Source organism: Monodon monoceros, unplaced genomic scaffold (genome assembly GCF_005190385.1).
Source record: "Monodon monoceros isolate NGI ecotype Baffin Bay Population unplaced genomic scaffold, NGI_Narwhal_1 Super_Scaffold_1, whole genome shotgun sequence".
Lineage (NCBI taxonomy): Eukaryota > Metazoa > Chordata > Mammalia > Artiodactyla > Monodontidae > Monodon > Monodon monoceros.
In genome coordinates this window covers 38,128,916-38,136,605 of record NW_021703765.1, presented here as the reverse complement: position 1 = coordinate 38,136,605, position 7,690 = coordinate 38,128,916, and the positions used below count along the sequence as shown (strand labels likewise).

The 7,690-nt window shown below is 41.2% G+C and overlaps 1 pseudogene; it reads left to right on the top strand.

The window, feature by feature from the left end:
• Positions 1–277: 277 nt before the first annotated feature.
• LOC114895262 lies at positions 278–1,508 on the top strand (annotated as a pseudogene).
• The last annotated feature ends 6,182 nt before the right edge of the window (positions 1,509–7,690 follow it).

The window sequence follows — 7,690 nt, the reverse complement described above, 5'->3', positions numbered from 1 at the left end:
GCCTGATGAACTACATTTTATTCATTCTAATTAATTTATATAGCCACATCTGGTTAGTGACTACATATTGGACAGCACAGACTTAGCACATGTTTTCACATAACAATGAAATTAGCTAGAAATCAATAACACACACACTTAGAAAAATTCCCAAATGTTTGGAAATTAAGAAAAACAATTTAACTTACCCATGGGTAAAGGAAGAAAGCGCAATAGAAATTAGAATATATTTTTATCTGGATAATAGTGATATTATTAGGGGAAAAAAAGGCTAAAATTCAATGATTTGAGTATCCATCACAAGAAGTTAGAAAAAGAATAGCAAGTAAATCTAAAGCAAGTAGGATGAGGTCCATAAGGGTTGTTCTGGTTTCTCATCATAACTTAAAGAGAAATATTCACAATGTCCAGAGCCCTTGATGCCCTGCAAATGAAGGAAGAGGAGGTCCTCAAATTCCTTACATAAGGAACCCACTTAGGGTGACACCAGCCTCGACTTCCAAATGGAACAGTGCCTCTACAAAAGGAAAAGTGATGGCATCTGCCTCATAAATCTGAAGAGAATCTGGGAGAGGGTTCTGCTGGTAGCTTGTGCCATTGATGCCACTGAAAACTCAACAGATGTCAGTGTCGTATCCTCCAGAAGTACCGGCCGGCAAGCTGTGCTGAAGTTTGCTGCTGCCTCTGGAGCCACTCCTACTGCTGACTGTGTCACTCCTGGAAGCTTTACTCACCAGATCCAGGCAGCCTTCCAGGAGCAGAGACTTCTGGTGGTTACTGACCCCAGGGCTGCCCACCAGCCTCTCACACAGGTGTCTTATGTTGACCTGCCCACCATTGCTCTGTGTAACACAGACTCAACTCTGTTCTGCGGGCATTGCCATTCCCTACAGCAACAAGGGAGCTCACTCAGGGGGTCCGAGGTGGTGGGTGCTGACCCTGGAAGTTCTGCACATGCGTGGCACCATCGCCCGTGGACACCCACGGGAGGTCATTCCTGATCTCTACTTCCACACACACCTGGAAGAGACTGAAAAGGAAGAGCAGGCCACTGCTGAAAAGGTTGTGACCAAGGAGGAATTTCAGTGCGAATGGACGGCTCTAACTCCTGAGTTTACTGCTACTCAACCTGAGATCCCAGACTGGTCTGCAGATGTGTGGGTCCCCTGTGTGCCTATTCAGCAGTTCCCTCGTGAAGACTGGTCTGCAGCTCCCACTGCTCAGGACACTGAATGGGGAGGGACGACCACTGATTGGCTTGCTGTTCTCCCATAGACCTTAAAGAGAAAATGGAAATGAAGTTGATGAAAAATCAACAGTTTCTTTAAAAAAAGAAAATAGAAGGAAGGAAATAGTAGAGCATGAATTAATGAAATAGAAAGCACACATTTTTTTTTAAAAAAAGCCAAAAGCTCATTTTTGAGAAAGAATTAAATTGACAATCCCCCAGCAAAACTGATCAAGAAACAGAGAGAAGTCCCGTTTGTCAACATAAGGAATGCAAAAGTGGCCATCAGCACAGATCTACAGCCACTACAAGTGTAATATAAAGGATATGATTCATAATTTTCCCTATAAAATTTACCCAAAATTAACACAATAAGAAATATAAAATCTGGGACTTCCCCAGTAGCACAGTGGTTAAGAATCCACTTGCCAATGCAGGGGACACGGGTTCGATCCCTGGTCGGGGAAGATCCCACATGCCATAGAGCAACTAAGCCCGTGCGCCACAACTACTGAGCCTGCACTCTAGAGCCCGCGAGCCACAACTACTGAGCACGAGAGCCACAACTACTGAAGCCCACACTCCCACAGCCCGTGCTCCACAACAAGAGAAGCCACCGCAATGAGAGGCCTGCGCATCTCAACAAAGAGCAGCCCTTGCTCACCGCAACTAGAGAAAGCCAGTGTGCAGCAACAAAAACCCAACACAGCCCAAAACTAAATTAATTAATTAATTTAAAATAAAATGTCCAGCTCAATGGCTTTAAAAAAAGAAAAGAAAAGAAAAGAAATATAAAATCTAAATAGCTCTGTGTCTATTAAGGAAATTATTGGGAATTCCCTGGTGGTCCAGTGGTTTGTATGTGGCACTTTCACTGCCGGGGTGGCCAAAAAGAAAAAAAAAGGAAATTATCTGTAACTTAAAATTTTCCCATCAAGAATAGTCCAAGCCAGATATCTCAGCAGGGAAAAGTTCCAGACATTAAAGGAAGAAATAAAGCAATCTTACACAATCTCTTCAAGGTGAAAGAAAAAGACAATACACTACCCAACTAATTTTATGGAAGCTGTGGATTATGTTCCTTACAGAAGAAGATTTCCTTCCTGGAACTAGACCAGGAGGCATGGCTTTCCCAAGGATTTTGGCACACGCATTTCTCCGCATCTCCCTAGGATGCCTTTCAGGCCTTTGATCACTCCAGATGTCAGGCAGCTGCATCCGAGCCTCCAGGGCACATTAAAAGGAATCTCTTTCCAACAGTTGGGATCCAGTGGCAGGCAGACTGAATCTAATTATCTACAATATCATACAATGCATATCTATCACTTACACTACACTTCTCCAGACAAGGTGTTTGTTATTTGTTTATAAATGTGGTTCTGTTTAAATGCTTTCATTAAATTTTATTTAGTCAGCTTACTCAATGATATAGCTAATTACATGGGGCCAGTGGAATTCCCAGACTGTCAGTTGGTCAAGGGGGCCCTATAGAAAACTCCAGAAGAATGAGAATATTCCTTTCCTGTAAGCCATGCTTTAGGGAAAAAGTATTCTTCTAAATCAGGGGTCTACAAACTACTGCAGGAAGGCCAGCCAGCCACTGTTTTAATAGAACACAGCCTCACCCATTTGTTTGTGAGTTATCTAAGGCTGCTTTCTGCTATAAAGGCATAGTTGCAGCAGAAACTGTATGGCCCTCAAAGCTGAAAATATTTGCTATCTGGCCCTTTACAGAAAATGTTTGCTGACCCATGATCTAAATGAAATTTTTTTTTAACTTTTATTGATTTTTTTTCTTTTTGTTGATTATAAATGTGCTGCTAGCTTGCTGTTAAAAAAAAAAAAGATACTATGTAAAAGAATAAAGATAAAAGTCATTTATCTCCAGAAGCCTACTTAGCAAACTTAGTATTTTGATGAGTGCCATTCTACATATATATTTGTGTACTTTTTTCCAAAAATGATATTGATGATGGCAAATGAAAAATTTCCCATTGTTGTATCATAAACATTTTAAAAATAAATTTATTTATTTGTTTTATTTTTGGCCGTGTTGGGTCTTTATTGCTGCGTGCGGGGTTTCTCTGGTTGTGGCGAGCGGGGGCTACTCTTCGTTGCGGTGCGCGGGCTTCTCATTGTGGTGGCTTCTCTTGTTGCACAGCATGGGCTCTAGGCGCGTGGGCTTCAGTAGTTGTGGCTCACAGGCTTAGTTGCTCTGCAGCATGTGGGATCTTCCCAGGCCAGGACTCGAACCCGTGTCCCCTGCATTGGCAGGCAGATTCTTAACCATGCGCCACCAGGGAAGCCCTATCATAAATATTTTACACATCCATAAACATAGCTCTTCGTCTTCTTTTTAAATATGGCTGTAGGGGATATTTATAACTGCTTTCTCAATATTCCCTTCTCCCTCTCCCTGCCCCAAGCCTTCTCGATAACAGCACCTTACCTGATTTTCCGTTAGTAATTCACTCTCTCCCTTTCGGGGCCATTAAGTTTTCTTTAACTTTGAATTTTGAGATAATTTCAAACTTATAGAAAAATTGCAAGAATAGAACAAAGAATTCCTATATTTGCTTCACCCAGATTCCCCAAGTATTATTTTATCACATTTGCTTTATAATTCTCTATCTACTTATGCTACATGCCCAGATATATCTATATCTATATATATAGATATGTTAAGTTTTCCCTGAATTGTTAGTAAGTTACAGACACAATGCCCCTTTGACATTCAAACAGAGCGAGGAGGAAGAGGATTTTGAGCAGAGAAGTGACACAGTCTGAACATGATCTGGATGCTGTGGGGAGAGCTGAGTGAAGCAGAGCAAGCAGGAAATCAGGGAGACTATGGCCTGACCAACTGGGAGGACAAAATTGCCACTTTCTAAGATGAAGAAGACTACAAGAAGAACATGTTTGGGGAGAAATTAAAAATGTGATGGGGGCATGTTGGGTTTAAGATGCCTAATTAGTCACTGTACCAAGCCCAGTTTATAAGCCTCCGCCTATTTGCAGGGCCAGAGTTTCTGCTCTGTGATACTGATGACGCTCTAAGAAGACTGCCTGCACCAACCCTTGAGGTTGCAGGCCCACCGGGCTGCAGGCAGAGGGAGCAACTGACTCCCGCTGGATCTCTTGCCTGCCACTCCTGTGCTATTGCGTTGTCTTGGAACCTGACTGCTGGAGAGGCTGAATGGTGCACCTGGAAGTGTGGAATTGATGTTCTGTGGTGGAAACTGACCAGAGGGCGAGCGAGGGGAGCCTGCAGAAAATTCTTCTCCCTCCTCCTACCCCATGGTGAGGTGAGATGACATAGTTCATGCCATTTGCCCTCTGAAGATAGTCAGTGAGACTAAGCAAACAGCTGTGCCTATGCTGTAGACGCTCAGTAACACCCACCTGTGTTTGTTCTCTCTTTTTCCCCTGCTTCACCGCTCATTTACCTTCAGTCATCCTGTTCCGGGATTGCATCACCCCAATAAAGTATTAACAATAAGGTTTAATTTTATGCTGTTTTCTTAGGAACCCAGATTAAAGCAGGTATCAAAGTGGAGATGTCTGGTAGGCAAAGCGATATATGAGCCTGTAGTTCAGAGAAGAGATCTAGGCTGAAATATAGATTTTGGAGTCCTAGGTAATAAAGATCTAAGACCAGATGAGATTACCTAGGAAGTGAACATAGGTAGAAAAAAGAAGAGATTTGAACACTGAGCCCTCAGGCACTCCAACATACTGAAGTCCAGAGAGGTGAGGAAATACCAGCATCGAGACTGAAAAGAAATGTCCCATGAGGTAGAGAAAAACCAAGCATGTTGTTTCTTGAAGCCAAATGAAAATACATCAATTATGCAAAATACTGCTGATGGCTCAAGCAATATAAGTAATAAATGAATATTGAAATCAGCAATATGGAGGTTAGCAAAGTTGATTAGCACTCTTCTTTTGTTTTGTCTTGTTTGGCCACACCATGCAGCTTGCGTGCGGGATCTCAGTTCCCTAACCAGGGACTGAACCTGGGACACGGCAGTGAAAGCGCTGAGTCCTAAGCACTGGACCGCCAGGGAATTCCCATTGATTAGCAGCACTCTTTATGTGGAGAAGAATTTGTGTAATATACAGTAATGTCACACCTCTCATTCCTGTTATAATTTGTATCTTCAACTTTTTTTTCTTTCCCGATCAGTCTGGCGGGAAGTTTATCAATTAATCTTTTTTAAAAGTTAGCTTTTGGCTTAAACAGAGTACAGAAATTGATTTTTCTCTTGTTTTTCTGTTTTCTATTTTGTTGATTTCCAATCTAATCTTTCTTTTCTTCTCTTTACTTTGGGTTTATTCTTTTTCTGGTTTCTTAAGGTGGAAGCTGAACTAATTGAGACTTTTTTTTTCTAGTATAAGTATTTCATTACTAAAAATTTACCAATAAGAGCTGCGTCCCAGAGATTACTTTTTTCAAATATTTCGCTATTCCTCCTCCCTCCCCTCACCTTCAGGAACTCTAATTACTCTTAAACATATTAGGTTGCTTGAAGTTGTACTACAGCTCTGTTCAATTTTTCTTAGTGTTTTATTTGCCCGTTTTTCATTTTGGATGGTTTCTTTTGTTATGTCTTATCTACCATGATTTTTTTATTCTTCTATTATGTTTAATCCACAGTTAATCCCATCTGTGCATTTTTTTTAAATCTCAGACATTGTAGTTTTTATCTCTAAAAGCTTAATTTGGTTGACTTTTTTATAGCTTTCATGTTGCTACTGAGCATGTTCAATACTTCCACTAGCTTCTTGATCACATGGAATAGTTTAATAATTGTCTTAATGAGCTTGTCTAATTCTTTGTCATTTCTGGGTCAATTTGATTGAGTGGTTTTTCTTATTATGGGTTGTATTTTCCTGCTTCTTTGCATGACTTATGAGTTATCCAATTTTTGATTGGATGCCACTCATTTTGTATTGTATGTTGTTGGGTACTGAATATTTTTAATATATATATTCTTGAGCTTTGTTCTGGGATGTGTTTAAATTACTTGGGCAGTTTTATCCTCTTAGGTCTTGCTATTAAGTATCTTTCAGGCAGTGTTTAGTCTAGGGTTCATTTTTTTCTCCTATGCAGGCAAGACTCTACTATTCGAACCCAGAGTTTCTCAACCTCAGCACTATTGATATTTAAGGCTGGATAATTCATTGTAGGATGTTTAGCAGCATCTCTGGCCTCTACCCAGTAGATGCCAGTAGGGCCCATCTTCTCTGGTTATGAAAACCAAAAATGTCTCCAGATACTACCAATTGTCTCTTGGCGGGGGTGGAGCGGGGCATAAAACTGCCATCGTTTGAGAGCCATTGCTCTGACGTCCTGTGACTTAGGTTTTCTGCCCTCGCCGATGGTACTATTACTGGCACTTTGTGAGTTCCAGTGATTTTTTCCCCCTAATTCCTCTGGATGATTCTTTCCCCCACCTCAGGTAGTTTCTTTACACAGGTGTTCATCAGCAATCAACTGAATACTTGTGAAGGACCCTCTGCAGACCTCCAGCGTTTAGGTCTCTCCTCTTTGGTACTCTGCCCTGCCAATCCAGTCACTTGGCCTCTCAGGGCGCCTTGCTCCATCGTCTCAACTTAGGGATACGGTCAAGGTCTGCTTGAGTTCTCCCTCCCTGTGCTGTAGCCTAGAAACTCTCTCCAGGCAGTAAACTGAGGGAACCCAAGTTAGCTTCATGTTTCCCATTTCAGGGATCACGTCTCTCCCATCCTTTGCTTCTGATATATTTTGTCTGGTATTGTACTTGTTCAGGCAGGTTAGTCATCTTGGTCCGAAGGCTATGTGAGTGACTTTTAAAAAGTATGTTTGCATGCTAATTAAAAAATTCAGGAGAGGAAAATTTGATAATGCAAGAGGTGAGGATTATTGGGGTATGCCTTTGAGTAGGTGTGAGAGGGTGGCTTAGATCCAATGAAGATGCTAGCCTCAGGCAGAAGCACAGTTGATCCAAAGTTAAGAGGAAAGAGGCACTAAGATTAGCAAACCAAGATACGGACATTTTGTTTACTGTTTTCTAGATTTTTCTTTCTGTTTTAAACATGGTATAATAGGTATAGATGGGGATAGGTATATAGAGAATAATATAGGCATAGAGAGAACATAAAAATGTTAATGGGCTGTTACTATGTGGACTCATGGGTGACGGGGTGATTTCTATTTCTAAACTTTTCCTATTATATATTAATAGTTATATTATAGAATTATATTTTTAAAGAATTTAAAGAAACGAGATGGCTAGACACTGCTTTGTTCTATTCTCAGCACCTACTCATTACACTCCTTTGCCCAAAACCTCTAACAGTTTCCCATCTCATTCAAAGTAAAAGTCATAGTCCTTACCAATGGCTAACCAGGTCTTCCATGATCTGGCCCTACCCTCCACCCTTAACTCATTTCTCTGGCTTCATCCACTACTTTCCCCC